A 15,728-nucleotide genomic window follows, 5' to 3' on the forward strand; every position below is an offset into this window, starting at 1 on the left:
CAGTAATCTGGTACCATACAAAGTTAAGGCAGCCCACAGTATACTGTAAAACTGCAAACTAGCATAACATAACTTTGTCTTAACTAGATTAGTAATATACGTATGTAGCATGGCAGGAGGGGATGTGCATGGGGTAGATATTACTGCATGGCCAGTGCCTTACAACCTTTGGATAACACTTTCTTAGACCCGATGCAACTCATATGCCTTTACACAGCTAATCACCTCCTCCACTATTAAATAAATAAATAAATAATCTGAGAGACACTAAACATTAGACTGGATCCTTACCAATAAACCACACAATTCAAATATTTAGATGCCTGCTATGTATAATAAGTAACCACTTTCCCATCAATGCAGTCAGAAACTGCAGTACCAAATACAAAAACGTAATTTATGACCAAATACTTAAACAAAATTTAACAAAGGCACCTTTAATCAATAAACCTGACCTAATATAAATGGAACATATTAAAATCCAGGCTACATAAAGCGATGGTCTCACACTTTAATGAAACTTTTATAAATATTCTTAACATCCTAGGCCCTGTATGAATAAAAAGAGTCAAATCAAACCCTGTACCATGGTTAACTGAAGAAACTAGAAAAGTACAGTTGTGTACACTTACCATAAACGTAGATGTTCGAGTGTATTCACTGTTGCAGTCATTACATTTGGGTAATCCTGCTGGCAGATTGCCCTCAGTCGGCCTGAATTCCAAAGTCCTGGGTCCTGCGTCGGCTGCTGTCGCCCCTTCCCTGACATCAGGTCGTCAGGGGTACAAAAGATGCGGCCAACGCTATTTTCTTTAGTTTTTCTTGACCGGGGTAGCCAAAAGTTATATACATATAAATACATGCACCAATATAAACTTTACCTCCATCTACAAGCAAATACACCACATAGGTTGTATAAATCAGAGAAGGAAAGATAGGTTCCATCAGAAGAAAAGGGGGATGGCGGGTGGGTAACCTGGACTGCAACACTGAATACACTCGAACATCTATGTTTATGGTAAGTGTACACAACTGTACTATGTTCTTCGTGTTTCACTGCTGCAGTCATTACATTTGGGTAGAGTCCCACAGCTATGGATGGGAGGCTGGAGCTAAACAGCATTAGGAGCGGCTATGAGGCCCTGCAGAAAGTACAGTTTTGTACCTACCATAAATGTAGATGTTCGAGGATCTACATTGCTGCAGTCATAACCTGTGGGTAGTCCGCTGTCCTCGATTGGCCCGAATACCAAAGAGCTGGGCTGGCGTCGGTCATTGTCGCCTAGAGCTGACGTCAGTACGTCGTAGTACATAAGCGCATGACCGACGCCATATCCTCAGTCTTTCTTGCCCCAGATGTCAGAAGGCCTAAGAATGAAAGAAGGCCAGAGCCAAAATAATAAACGCCCAACAACTACCAGTGTGGAAATAAAGATAATCCTAAAAAAAACACAGCAACCACAAACTATAGAGGGGAAGGAGGGAGGGATAATTGGACTGCAGCAATGTAGATCCTTGAACATCTACATTTATGGTAGGTACAAAACTGTACTATGTACTTCGTCTCACATTGCTGCAGTCATAACCTGTGGGTAGAATCCCAAAGCAAAGGAAAAGGGAGGCTGGCAAACTAAATAGCATTAGGAGCTGCTAACATGCCCTGTAAAACTGCAGTGGCAAACCCAGCCCTGGACTTGGAATAAAGAGGGAGATGGTAATGCTTAGTAAAAGTGTGTACTGAACTCCAAGTAGCTGCCTCCAAAATATCCTTAGTAGCTACACCCCTCAAAAAAGCAGTAGATGTGGCAGTAGCCCTAGTAGAATGAGGTCTGATCCCAGCAGGAACATTCTTCCCATGATGAGAATAACAAAAAGCAATACATTGACCAATCCACTTAGAAATAGTCTGCTTTGAAACAGCTTTCCTTTGTGAACCCAAAGCAAAAGAAACAAATAACTGTTGAGTCTGTCTGAACTCCTTAGTTCTGCTCAAATAATAACGTAACTGCCTGTGGATATCCAAAGAATGCAAGACTTTTTCCCCCTTATTTTGGGGATCAGCAAAAAAAGTAGGCAAATGAATAGACTGGTTCAAGGCCACATTAGAAATCACTTTAGGCATAAAAGTAGGGTTAGTTCGCAAAGAAACTCTATCCTTATGAAATATCAGAAAGGGTTCAACTGCCATGAGTGCCTGCAATTCAGATACCCTCCTAGCAGAAGTAATGGCCAACAAAAAAGCAGTCTTCCAAGACAAAAACTTCAATTCAGACGTAGCTGCAGGTTCAAAAGGAGGTAAAGTAAGCTTCCCCAACACAAAATTGAGATCCCAGGAAGGAGTAGGAGCTCTCATGGGGTCTTATATTCTTTGCCCCTCTAAGAAATTGTTTGAACAAAGGGTGAGAAAATAAAGGAGGGTCACAATCATAGTGAGCAGAAATGGCTGCAGCATGAACCTTCACAGAAGAGAATGACAAACCCTTGTCCAGTAATTCAGTAAGATACTGTAGTGCAAAACTCAAATTAGGCACTGAAACATCAAAGCCCTTTGCTGTGCTCCAAAGAAAAAAATCTCTTCCATTTATCAGCATAAACTTTTCTAGTACTAGGCCGCCTGGCTTCCAAAATGACATCTAAAACCTGTTGAGGAAGCTGAGACCCCACCGGCTCCATCACAGAATACGCCAGGCTGTTAGATGCAGGGACTGCACCCGAACATTGAGAAAATGATTGTTTGACTGGGATAACAAATGAGGAACCTGTGGCAGAAGCCAAGGAGGCTCCTGAATTAAACTCCTCAGCAGAGGATACCAATGCTGACGTGGCCAATCTGGTGCTATTAGAATCATGCAAGGCTTGTCCCGCCTGACTTTCAAGAGTACCTTGGGAAGAAGAGGCAGAGGAGGAAAAGCATAAACGTGAAGGTTGTTCCAACTGAAAGATAGAGCATCCACTTTCCAAGCATTTGGGTGGAACATCTTTGTGCAAAATTTTGGCAGTTGAAAATTCAGTGGAGAAGCGAACAGATCTATGTCTGGAGCTCCCCAAGCCACGGTCAATTGTTTGAATACCTGAGGATCCAGTTTCCACTCGTGGGGATCCACAATTTGCCTGCTCAATACATCTGCCTCGGACCACGCGGCAAAAAAACTGAGGATATGGCTTCGGTCATGCGCTAATGTACTACGACGTACTGACGTCAGCTCTAGGCGACAATGACCGACGCCAGCCCAGCTCTTTGGTATTCGGGCCGATCGAGGACAGCGGACTACCCACAGGTTATGACTGCAGCAATGTGAGACGAAGAGCATCTGCAGTGGCAAAGCCTGCCCTGCATTTAGAGAAGAGTGGCAGATGACAGTGCTTTGTAAAGGTGTGCACTGAACTCCAAGTAGCAGCCTCTAAAATGTCCTTGGTTGGTACTCCCCTGAGAAAGGCTGCCGAAGTGGCTGCAGCTCTGGTTGAATGTGGCCTAATGCTCTTAGGCACTAGCTTGCCATGGTGTAAGTAGCAGAAACGAATGCAGTGGCCTATCCACTTTGAAATAGTCTGCTTTGAGATAGCCTTTCCTTGTGATCCTGAAGCATATGCCACTAGTAATTGTTCTGTCCTTCTGAAAACTTTGGTTCTGTCCAAGTAGAATCTAAGCTGTCTGTGTACGTCCAAAGAATGCAGAATTCTCTCCCCCTTGTTCTGTGGATTTGGATAAAAAGTTGGCAGATGAATAGTTTGGTTAAGAGCCACACTGGACACCACCTTAGGCATAAATGTTAGGTTTGTCCTCAGAGAGACCCTGTCTGGATAAAAAATGATAAAAAGGTTCCACAGCCATGAGTGCCCGAAGCTCTGAAACTCGTCTTGCAGAAGTTATTGCTAGGAGCAGAGCTGTTTTCCACGATAAAAACTTTATATCAGCAGTAGCAGCTGACTCAAAAGGAGGCAGGGTGAGCTTTTCCAAGACATAGTTGAGGTCCCATGCAGGCATTGGTGATCTGCTTGGAGGCCTTACATTTTTGGCTCTTCTGAGGTACTACTGTTTTAGTAAGGGATGAGAAAAGATTGGTGGCTCTGTATTGTAATGAGCCAAAATGGCAGAGGCATGAATTTTAATAGATGAAAAAGATAGACCTTTGTCCAGCATCGCAGTTAAGTATTGCAAAATCTGAGGAATATTTGGCACAGCTGTATCAGTTCCTTGTGCCTGGTTCCAAGCACAGAATCTCTTCCATTTTCCAGCATAAGATTTTCTAGTACTAGGCCTTCTGGCCTCCAAAATGACATCCATCACAGTTTTACTGAGAGGTGTGTTTTATTGAGAGGTGTGTTTTGTATGACTACATTATCTGCCATGCTGCCAGGTTTAAAGTCCTGCGTTGGCTGTGCAGGATCTGATTGTTTTGCTGGGACAGTACATGAGGTATCTGAGGTAAGGTCCAAGCTGGGCATTGAGACAAGCTCCTTAGTATTGGATACCAGTACTGGCGGGGCCAGTCTGGGGCAATCAGTATCATCTTTGGCTTCTCCTGTCTGACCTTTAGGAGTACCTTGGGGAGGAGAGGTAGAGGGGGAAATGCATATACTGATAGGGTGTTCACTTTCCATGCTTGTCTGTGATAAAACCTTGTGCAGAATCTTTTTAGTTGGTAGTTGTGAGGGGAGGCAAATAGATCTATGTCCGGGCATCCCCATTTCCTTGTTATCATGCGGAAGACTTGTGGATCCAGGTGCCACTCATAGGGATCCATGAGGTTTCTGCTTAGTTCGTCTGCCAGAGTATTTTTCCTTCTTGGCAGGAATTGTGCCTGCAGATGTACTTGGTAAGTCAATGCTGTGTCCCACAAAGTCATGGCTAGTCTGCAAAGGGGGTAAGAATGTGTGCCCCCCTGCTTGTATATATACCACATGACCGTGGTGTTGTCGGTCTATCAGTAGTTGTCCTGGATGAAGTAGGTCCTTGAAGGCTGTCAGGGCATTTTGAACAGCTAGCATCTCTCTTTTTGATTGATATGTAGATGTATTTGGTTTGAGGTCCATGTGCCCTGCATGCATCTTCCTGCCATGTGGGCCCCCCAGGCATAATCTGATGCATCCGTTGTTAGTGTTTGCCTGGCTAGGGGTAATGTGAATGGCTGACCCTTGTTTTGGTGACAAGCCTTTGCCCACCATTGAAACTCCTGTTGCAGGCAGGGAATGAGAGTAATCATAGTTTCCAGGCTGTGGCAATGTTGAGTCCAAACACTTTTTAAGTACCATTGAAGTTTCCTCATATGCAGTCTTGCATATAGAATTAGTAGGATGCAGGATGCCATGAAGCCCAAAGCCTGCAGAATTTTTCTTGCAGATAACTGGGTCTTTGTTGCCAACATTTTGAAACAGGTAGTCAGTTGCCTTTGTTTGTCTGGCATGAGATAAGCCATCTGGGCAGTTGTATTTAAACTTGCACCCAGGAATATTATCTCTTGAGAGGGTACTAGTTTTGATTTCTTTTTGTTGACTGTGTACCCTAGGCATGTTAGAAGTCTTTTCACAAACGCCAGATGCTGTAGAAGGATGTCCTTGTTCTCTGCTTGAATTAGACAGTCCAAGTAAGGATATATTTGTATTCCTCTTTGTCTGCAGAATGCAATTACTGGTGCAAGGCACTTTGTAAAGACCCTGGGCACAGTAGATAAGCCAAAGGGCAGTGCAGAGAATTGGTAATGTATTGAGCCAGCCTTGAATCTGAGGTATCTTCTGCATATGTGTCTGATTGGGACATGCAGGTACGCCTCTTTTAGGTCTAAAGACACAAGCCAAGCATTCTTGCCCAGCATGGGCAGAAGCTGCTGCAAAGTCAACATCTTGAATTTTGGTATATCCAGGAATGTGTTCAAAATAGATAGGTCCAGTATTGACCTCCAGGCATTGTCCTTTCTGGGTACCAAGAACAGTCTTGAGTAAAATCCTTGTCCCTGCTTTTGCTCTGGTACTAGTTGAATGGCCCCCATGTCCATGAGGGATGAGACTTGTTTTTGTGCCTCTGCCCATTGATTTTTTTGGCAGATCTGGCCAGCCATTTGCCTTTGGCAGGGTATGGAAATGGAACTTGTAGCCTTGTGACACAATATTTGACCCACTTGTCCTGGGTTATAATGTGCCAATTTTGAGAAAAAAAGTGCTAATTTTCTCCCTAAGGGTGCTGCCAGGAGATGCTTGGTGCAGGCAGGGGGAAGTCATTGGGACTGTTTCCTGAATGGTTGTGATTTGTCTTCTCCAACTTTGGAGGTAGAAGCCCCCCCACTGTTTTGAGCGGAATGAACCTTGTGCCTGGGATCTGCCCCTTTGAGGTCTGTCTGACACAGGAAAGGACCAATTCTTTGTTGGCCAGTGTCTACTAAACCTAGGTGGCTGCACTTGTAAAAAATCTTTGACCATTTGCATAGATTTAGCTTTTTCCTCCATTTTCTTTAACACCTCTTCAGCCTTAACACCATACAAAGTATCATATTGTAATAGTGCATCTAATAATTTAACTTTGACATGATCAGGCATATTTTGTTCCTTTAACCAAGCATGCCTCCTAATTACAGAACCTGTGACTGCAGCCCTGCAGGAGGCCTCTAAAGAATCAAAACCACATTGCAAAGTATGCTTTCCAGCTTGTTCAGCTGCATGCAATAAATCCTGCATTTCCTTGTTTTCTGTTTTTAGCTTTATAGAAGACTTTGGATCTGAAACTCGAACACGAAAATCTCAGGAGTCGGCCGACCGGCACTTGTGAACTGCTTCTGCTTCGGGCACCGCGCGGCAAGAAAGACTAAAGAAAATGGCGTTGGCCGGATCTTTTGTACCCCTGATGACCTGACGTCATGGAAGGGGTGACAGCAGCCGACGCAGGACCCAGGACTTTGGAATTCAGGCCGACTGAGGGCAACCTGCCAGCAGGATTACCCAAATGTAATGACTGCAACAGTGAAACACGAAGAACATCATCATGTTTCAAAATGACAAAGCCTGGAAAAACTGGCATAAAAGTAGAACACAAAATACATTTTATACATTTAGAAATCTCACAAAACTTGCTAAGAACCACATTAAAATGGATAAACCAGTTACAAGTGGCGTCCCACAGGGCTCAGTTCTGGGACCTCTCTTGTTCGGTATATACTTCTCTGAGGTTCAGGCTAACAGGGGGGGATTATGGCAGACAAAGTTCGCAGATGACTGCAAACTGGGGGCCATAATCGAATCTCCAGCTGACACAAGCATCCTCCAAAAGGGTCTCACAGAGACGGATGCTTGGTGCCAGAGCCATGGCCTCAAGCTAAATGCTAAAAAGTGCATAGTCATCCCCTTTGGGAAAAACAAGGTGCCCACAAATTACCACATAGGTGGTAATCCATTAAGTACGGAAGAAGTAATTAGAGATTTGGGGACCAACGTAGATAGTAACCTCTCCTTTGATAATCACGTTGCCAAACTGGTTAGAAAGACCTTCTATATAGCCCACCTTATCACAAAAGGGTTCGCATCTAGATCAAGAGAGGTCATTGTGCCCCTCTACTCATCACTCATCAGGCCTATAATTGAATACAATGCCCCTTTTGGGATGTACCTTACCAGACACCTGCAGCAACTGGACAGACCCCAAAAGTACCTCACCAAGAGGATCATGGGCTACAAACAGATGTCCTATGCAACTCAACTAAAGGAACTCCAGCTCTACTCAGTTGCTTACCGCCTCCTCAGAGGCGATCTATGCCTGACGTACAAAGCCATGTCAAACCCAGAATTAATGGACATGCACCACCTCAAAAAATCCAAGTCCCTTAGAGCTACACGCTCCAGGGACCTAAACCTCAGCACAAAAATAAATAGGACATGCTGGAGGGACAGATTCATTTCCCAGAGGCTCCCCTCACTCTGCGATAGAATCCCAATTCATGTTAGACATAGCCCCTCGCTGACCCTCTTCAAGCGAAATTTGGACGCGTGGATGGGAAATCACAAATTCACCCCTGGGATCTCTTCCTGTGTCCCTGCTAGACAGAGGCACAGTAAACTAATCTTAAAAGGGTACCTTCTGTGACCTACTTTACAGAGGCACAGTAGGCTAATCTAATAGGGAGACGGAAGCCAAATACACTCTGGCTAGGCTTATAAATGCCCTAGGGCAGATAGCCTAGTATCTACCTATGAACCTAAACATACCCTTACCAACCACAGTATAAACACCAAAAAACTAAGACTTTTTTGGGTATCATTAAACAAATACATACTGGCCAAAACACCACACCCTCTCATACTTCTGACACCACTGACTTAATATCATCTCAGCATGGTATGTATAAAGTAGGAATTGAATTATCTCTGATTAAAAATAATAATAAAAATAATTCACATCTCTTTCTCTCTCTCTCCCTCTATCCTGACCTAACCATCACATTCTTTCTTCTTCCCTAGAGTCTCAATCTCTGCTATAAGAAAACTTCTGCTGAAACTAAAACCAAAGTCTTTAGCTGCTGACCAACTGCTAACAGAATACCTAAAAATGGCAACTGATGCAAAAATGCTTGCAACTAGGATTGTGTCAGTGTGGTTTGTTTTCATTTATATAAATTTATGATTACTTATATAAGTGATGGTTTAATAAAGATGTTTCTTGTTTAAAAAAGGGCCAGGAACTGAATAATTTATGTAAAATGGCTTTAATCCATGGTGGTGGTGCTGCGGTAGCGTTGCCACCTCAGAGTAAGACGCTGTCCTGTACGATTCTCAGCTAGAGCATCTTCTGCGTGGAGACATGCGTGAATGGGTGTACCTTCATTGAAGGGTGTGTGTCAGGGCTGGTAACTCGGCACGTAAAATCAACTACCAATCATTAGTGGACCGGAGTTACGCTGTGGCGACCCCTAACTGGGAAAAGCCGAAAGGTACAAACAAATATAAAGCAATATATGTCAAGTATAATGTTTGTTAATGTTACTCTGTTAATACAGTGTGATTACTTTTGTATAAATGTAAATTTACCTAGGTCACAAGTGATAATTCAATAAAGGTGTTTAAAAAATGGCAACTGATGCCATGACTTTCCTTATATACATACTGATAAACCAATCCATATTTGAGAGATATGTCCCATCCATCTGGAAAAAAATGGCAACTGATGCCATGACATTCCTTACATACATACTGATAAACCGATCCATATCTGAGAGATATGTCCCATCTATCTGGAAGAAATTCTATATATCACCACTCCACAAAGGTGACATATCAATGGACTTTTCCAGCTCCAGGTCTATTGTCATCCTATCCTCTCTTTGTAAAATACTGGAAATCCATCCACTCACAACTTATGAAGTACATTAATTCTAATGACATTTTTTTCTAAAACCCAGCATGCTTTTAGACCTCACCATAGTACGTCCACTGCTCTCCTAAACTTCACTATCATCATAAAGCAACATAGGAATTATGGCATCCTGGTCTCTTCACTACTCTTCAATTTACCGAAAGCATCTGAAAAGTACAGTTGTGTAATATCTTACCATAATGGTAGATGTCTTTCCCTTCCCTGCTGTAGTATTCATTACATTAGGGATCCCCTGCCAAGGGCGGCTCAACATCTGGCCAGTATAACAAAGCCTTTAGGTAGCTTTAAGGTATGCCACACATCACACATATGCTCCTTGTGTAGTATAGGGCATAAAGGTGACATCCGAACGTACCATCCTCAGAACGGAGAGCCTCAGTAGAATTGCCAGTCCAAGGAAAAGAAAAGGTAATCAGTGCATCCAGAACAGAAATGGGACAGAGTGAATACTGCAACAGTGAAGAGAAGGAAATCTACTGTTATGGCAAGATTTTACACAACTGCACTATGCCTATCCATTTCACTGTTGCAGTATTCATTACATTAGGCAAAGTGCCAAAGCTCAAGAAGAAACTTGGGAGGAGGAAGGACCAGCAGAGCTCTCTAGGAAGCCATGAAGGATGACCCTAGCAAAACCAGGTCTAGTTCTGGAAATTCCATCCAACTTTTAGTGCTTGGTAAATGTACATATGGAAGTCCAGGTAGCTGCCTCAAGAATACAGATAGTATCCAAACCATTGGAAAAAAGCACCAGAAGCCACAGCCCTAGTAGAATAAGCTTTAACAGAATAAGGAAGGCTTGAGATCCAAGAAAAAATAGTTTGGATACAGCTAATCCTAAGGACCTAGGATGAAATGAAACAAAGAGCTGATCAGATTTCCTAATAGACTTAGTCTTAAAATAAAATCGGAGTTGTCTATGCACAGCCTGTCTGCAGCACTTTCTCACTGGCAGATTGCGGAGAAGGGAAAAAAGTGGGCAAAGGAACAGAACGACTAAGGGACAATTCATTCATCACCTTGGGCATAAAAGAATTAGTACACAATGAGACCCTGTCCTTATAAAACACCAAAACAGGAGGATAAGCCATAAGGGCTTGAAGCTCAGACACTCATCTGGCAGAAGTAAAGGCTAATAAAAGTGCAGTCTTCCAAGAGCAATGTTGGAAGGAAGATGAAGATGCAGGCTTAAAAAGAGCCGGAGTCAATTTTCCAAAGCAAAATTAAGATCCTAGGGAGGAGGAAAGGGCTTCCTGGGAGGCCTAATATGAAGGATGCCTTTAAGGAATTGTTTAGCCTCAGATTGAGAAGCTACAAGAGGAGATACAGGTATACAAAGCAGAGATAGCTGATAAGTGGGCTGTAACTGAAGAATAAGCCAAACCAGAAATGAGCATTTCACGGAGATAAGAGAGAACTAAAGGAACATCCACAGAAAGTAGATCCACATTTCAAGAAAGACACCAAACAGAAAACCTCTTCCATTTGGATAAATAGGACTTTCTAGTATTGGGTTTTCTGGCCTCCTGCAAGATCCTAAGCACAGCCTCAGAAAAAAAGGTGTCTATGTAGAATCAAAATCCTATCACACAGAATGTCAGCTGAAGAGTGGACAGGGGGAGATGGATGAGAGATCCCTTGTCCTGTGTGAGTAGGTCCTCCCTGTGAGATAACTTGTGATTGCCCCTGACTAAATGCAGGAGAAGGAAGAACCAATGCGGTGTTGGCCAAAAGGGACTCTGAAACAACATTTTGGTATCATTCTGTTTAATTTTAAACACGACTTTTGGAATGAGGGGATGGGGAGGGAATGCATAAAGAAACACCCCCTTCCAAAAAAAAATAAAAATAGGGCATCCACCTTCCAAACTAGAGGACCTCAGGCTCTGGCACAAAATAGAAGAAGATGCCTGTTCAGAGAGGAGACAAACAGATCTACTTGAGTAGTGCCCCACTGGTGGCCAATGCCCAGAAACACATCCATGTGAAGCATCCATTCATGGGATTGAGTTAAGGATCTGCTCAGAGTGTCTACCACAAAGTTTTCACCTGAGGGAATGCAAACTGCCTGAAGAGTCACTAGATACTGGACAGCAAGAGCCCATACCAGGAGTGCCAACTGGCAATGAAGATAAGATCTTGTTTCTCCCAGTTTGTTTACATACCACATCACTGTGGTATTGTCTTGTAAATACCTTGAGAGGTCCTGGAGAGAAGAGAAGATGAAAAGCCTGAAGTGCCAACAAAAGAGCTGTCATCTCTTTGACATTGATGTACTCTTTCTGTTGAAGAGTTGATCACACTCCCTGCACCTTTAGGAAGCCAAACTCTACTCCCCATACCACATCTGAGGCATCTATGAACAGCTCCTGAGAGGGAAGAGGGGGATTGAAAAGAGAGCCATGGATTTGGGGACAACTGCTGGATCCACCAGTGATGTTCCTTCTTGAGACAAGTTAGAAGACAAACTACAAAATTCTAGGGGATGTGCATGTTGAAGCCAAATTGAATTCAGGAACCACTGAAACTTTCTCATACGGAGTTTGGCCAGAGAGAGCAAAGGGATGGTGGATGCCATGAATCCCTTAGCTCTCAGAAACTCCCTGGCCGTAACAGAGGCCAGAGGAAAAAGAGTCAGAAAGAAGAAAATGAGTGTCAAAACCTTGGGAGGAGGCAGAAATGGCAGCATAGGCACTGCCTGGATCTTGCACCCCAAAGAAATTGTCCTGAGAAGGAGTCAGAAAAGACTTTATGAAGTTTATTGTGAACCCTAGGCTTTGCAGAAGGGAAATGTCAAAATGAAGATTTTGCAACAGGATCTCTGGAGAGGAAGCCTGAAAAAGGAGGTTGTCCAAGTAAGAAAATACTTGGATCCCTTGAATACTGCAAAAACCAATCACAGGAACGAGGCATTTGGTGAATACCCTTGGGGTAGTAGAAAGACCAAAGGGCAAAGCAGAAAAAGTACAGTTTTGTACCTACCATAAATGTAGATGTCCGAACTGGATAGCATCTGCAGTCATAACAGCTGGGTTGTCCTGTCGTCAGGCAGCCCTACAGTCGGCCGGATTCCAAAGTCCGGGTCCGGCTTCGGCTGATGTCGCACTTCACCCGACGTCATCTCTGTGGGTCTTCGGGTATAAAGGCATCAGCCGACGCCATTTTCCTCAGTGTTTCTTGCCCCAGATGCCAGAAGCCCTCTTGAAGGCTGAAATTTTGGATAGATGCCAATGTTTCCAAAAGGAAAGAGGTAAACACAAACACAAGCATGTATGTACATATATACAAACAAATACACCATAGAAGACTCCCCCCCATTAGCTAGCTATTAGGAGGGTAAACACCCTAGGAGTACCTCAGAGGGGAAGGTGGGAGGGTAATCCTGACTGCAGATGCTATCCAGTTCGGACATCTACATTTATGGTAGGTACAAAACTGTACTATGTCCTTCATGGATGCATCTGCAGTCATAACAGCTGGGTAGAGTACCATAGCCAACTAGGGGTGGAGGAAAAGGTAGATTATGGTGTGTTTAGGATCCCTTGCAGTACAGCAGTGGCAAACCCTGCTCGGGATCTTGAATATAGAGGCAAATTATAATGCTTGGCAAATGTATGCACGGAGGTCCAAGTAGCCGCCTCAATAATGTCTTTGGTAGCCACTCCTCGTAAGAAGGCTGTGGTAGTGGCTGTTGCCCTTGTAGAATGAAGTCTTATGTTCTGTGGAATTGGTTTTCCATGGAAGGAGTAACAGAATCGTATGCAATTTCCTATCCATTTGGAGATTGTCTGTTTTGAGATAGCTTTTCCTTCCCTTCCTGTTGCATAGGCCACAAAGAGTTGGTCAGACTTTCTGCTGCTTTTTGTCCTGTCCAGGTAGTAGCGTAGCTGTCTATGCACATCCAAGGTGTGCAGAATTCTTTCCCTCTGTTTTGTGGGTTGGGAAGAAGGTAGGTAAGTGGATTGCCTGGTTTAAAGACACTCTGGATACCACCTTAGGCATAAAGGTTGGATTAGTCCTCATGGACACCCTGTCCTGGTGGAAGATTAGGAAGGGTTGCACTGCCATTAAGGCCTGTAGTTCTGAAACCCTCCTTGCTGAAGTGATTGCCAGTAGGAAAGCAGTTTTCCATGACAGATGTTGTAGGTCTGCTGTTGCTGCTGGTTCAAAGGGTGAAAGTGTCAGCTTTTCTAGTACGAAATTTAAGTCCCAAGCTGGTAATGGTGGTTTCCTCGGAGGTTTTACATTCTTGATTCCCCTGAGGAACTGCCTGAGCAACGGGTGTGAGAAGACAGGTTGTTCAAAGCTGTATTCTGCTGAAATAGCTGATGCATGTATCTTGATGGAGGAGTAGGACAGGCCTGAATGGAGAAGTTCGGCCAGATACTCCAGAATGTTAGGCATATCTATGTTTGACACATCTTTTCCTCTTTCAGAACTCCAAATGACAAACCTTTTCCATTTTCCAGCGTAGTTCCTTCTTGTTGAAGGTCTGCGTGCTTCAAGAATAATGTCTTTAACTCTTTGGGAAAGTTCTTGATTAGCTGCTGCTATGTGATGTTCCATGCAGTCAGTTGTAAGGTTTTCAGGTTTGGATGTATGGTGCTGTAGTTGTTCTGAGTTAGCATCAAAGGCATCAGGGTATTGGCCACATATTGTTCGAGACAAGCTCCTCAGTAGTGGGTACCAGTGTTGTCTTGGCCAGTTTGGAGCTATCAGGATTATCCTTGGATGTTCTTCCTTGATTTTTAGAAGTACTTTGTATATCAAGGGGAGAGGTGGGAATGCATATGCTGTTAGGCCTTTCCAGCTGAAGGAGAGCGAATCCACTTTCCATGCTAGTGGGTGGAATGTCCTTGTGCAGAATTTTTGAGTTGGTGATTGTGAGGAGATGCAAATAGATCTATCTGAGGCATTCCCCACTTCTTTGAAATGGTCCTGAAGATGTCCGGGTGCAGGTGCCATTCGTGAGCATCTGATGTGGTCCTGCTTAAAATGTCCGCTAGAGTATTTTCTTTTCCTGGTACAAATCTTGCCTGCAGCTGGATGTTGTAGCTGAGTGCCAGGGTCCACAGTTCCAAAGTCATTCTGCATAGGGGGTATGAATGAGTGCCTCCTTGTTTGTTGATGTACCACATGACTGTGGTGTTGTCTGTCCTTATCAACAGCTGGCCCTCTTTGAGAAATGGTCTGAACTTTTGGATTGCCAGTTTTACAGCCAGCATTTCTTTTAGGTTGATGTGCAGGTGAAGTTGATCCTGAGTCCACAATCCTTGCACGCATTTGTCCAGCATATGGGCCCCCCATCCTAGGTCTGAAGCGTCTGTTGTAATGCTCTGGCTTGCTTGACATCTGTGAAAGGGAAGGCCTGTGTTGGACCGGCATGCCTGGGCCCACCATAGGAACTCCTGTTTTAAGCATGGAATTAGTGGGATTTCTGTTTCGAGGCTGTGCCTGTGTTGGGACCATAAATTCCGTGAGGTACCACTGTAGTTTTCTCATATGTAGTCTGGCAAATGGGACCAAAATTATGCATGATGCCATGAAGCCCAAGGCCTGCAGAACCTTTCTTGCTGTTAATTTGTTCAGCTTTGTTAGTTCCAAGAAGTAAAGAGGGAGTTCTTTTTGTTTTTCTGTAGTTAGGAATGCCATTTGTCTCACTGTGTCCAATTCCGCTCCCAAGAATGTCCTTGTTTGGGATGGTATCAGCCTTGACTTTTGTAGATTGACTGTGTATCCCAGTGCTTGTAGCAAGTAAATGACCCTTTGTAAATCTGTTGTCAACTTGCTTTTGTTGTCCCCTTGTAGCAGGCAGTCGTCCAGGTATGGGTAAATATGAATTCCCTGTAGTCTGCAGTATGCGATTACTGATGCCAGGCATTTTGTGAATACTCTGGGCGCAGTAGATAAGCCAAAAGGCAATGCTGAGAATTGATAGTGCTCTGATCCTGCAAGAAATCTGAGGTATCTTCTGCAGATTGGTCGAATAGGGACGTGCAGGTATGCCTCCTTGAGATCTAGAGTTACCAGCCAACACTCCTTGCCCAGCATGGGAAGAAGTTGCTGTAGGGTCAGCATTTTGAATTTTGGGACAATGATGTATGTATTCAAGGTGGACAGGTCGAGAATTGGTCTCCAACTTTTTTCCTTTCTTGGAACTAGGAATAGTCTGGAGTAGAATCCCTTTCCTTGCTCTGCTGTAGGCACTTTTTCCACAGCTCTCATGTTTGCTAACTCCATTATCTGTTGTAAAGCTTCTGTTTTTTGATTTGGAGGTAGATTTGGCATTCCTCTTTTGACTGGTATAGTGTGGAAGTGGAATCGGTAACCTTGATGTATAATTTGTAGAATCCACTTGTCTTTTGTTATGTGG

General features: G+C 43.7%; 1 protein-coding gene across 3 annotated transcripts in view; it reads right to left on the reverse strand.

Moving 5' to 3' along the window:
- Positions 1-15,728, reverse strand: part of LOC122808944 (dynamin-1-like protein) — a 1,240,976-nt gene that overhangs the window by 1,067,053 nt on the left and 158,195 nt on the right. The gene's annotated exons all lie outside the window — the stretch shown is intronic.

The sequence above is a fragment of the Protopterus annectens genome, chromosome 8.part0 (assembly GCF_019279795.1).
Source record: "Protopterus annectens isolate FY-2018-M chromosome 8.part0, PAN1.0, whole genome shotgun sequence".
NCBI classification, from domain to species: domain Eukaryota; kingdom Metazoa; phylum Chordata; order Ceratodontiformes; family Protopteridae; genus Protopterus; species Protopterus annectens.